Here is a 552-nt window from a genome sequence, read left to right as displayed (position 1 = left end):
CGGGGCTGGGCAGCGCCCCGGGAAGAGCTGCAGGGCCCAGCCACTTCCCTTTAGAAAAGCAACCCCAGGCACAGAGCACCCCGGTCCCCTCACCTCGATGATGGCCTGGCGACCTCAGTGGGGTGTCCGGGCTGGGCAGGGAGGGGGCTCCGCTCTTTCCCAGGCTGGGCGGCTGCACTGAGAGGACGGCCGTGAGCCCCGACGGCGAGGGCTCAGTGCTTCNCCGAGACCGCAAGGTGCACTCGCCCTTCCCTGCGCACGCGCCCGTGCCGGTGAGCAGAGCAGCGCGGAAAGTGGGATGCTCTGTGGACCGGTGTGGTGGCCCTGAGGGCCCGGACCCGGGTGAGGCCATGGCCGTGCCCTGCAGGGACCGGGGACCATGGACCGGCGCCCTGGGGCGGGGGCCTGGCCTGCAGACAGTGCGCACAGGAGAGGCAGGAGAGGCGAGAAGCAGAGGTGCTGGGGACCCCGGCTTTGGTCATGGAAATGCAAAGCACGACAGGGGCTGGGGAGCAGAGCCACACGCTGCCACCCCGCTGGTGGGCGGCGCAG

At 71.0% G+C, this 552-nt stretch overlaps 1 protein-coding gene across 1 annotated transcript in view; it reads right to left on the bottom strand.

Moving 5' to 3' along the window:
- Positions 1-216, bottom strand: part of ITGB2 (integrin subunit beta 2) — a 26,890-nt gene extending 26,674 nt beyond the window's left edge. The window contains exon 1 of the mRNA XM_077755409.1: positions 94-216. The gene's annotated coding sequence lies outside the window, so the exon portion shown is untranslated. The remainder of the gene's footprint in view (positions 1-93) is intronic.
- Between the last annotated feature and the right edge of the window lie 336 nt (positions 217-552).

The sequence above is a fragment of the Crocuta crocuta genome, unplaced genomic scaffold (genome assembly GCF_008692635.1).
Source record: "Crocuta crocuta isolate KB4526 unplaced genomic scaffold, BGI_CrCroc_1.0 scaffold675, whole genome shotgun sequence".
NCBI lineage: Eukaryota > Metazoa > Chordata > Mammalia > Carnivora > Hyaenidae > Crocuta > Crocuta crocuta.
This window is presented reverse-complemented; position numbering and strand designations above follow the sequence as displayed.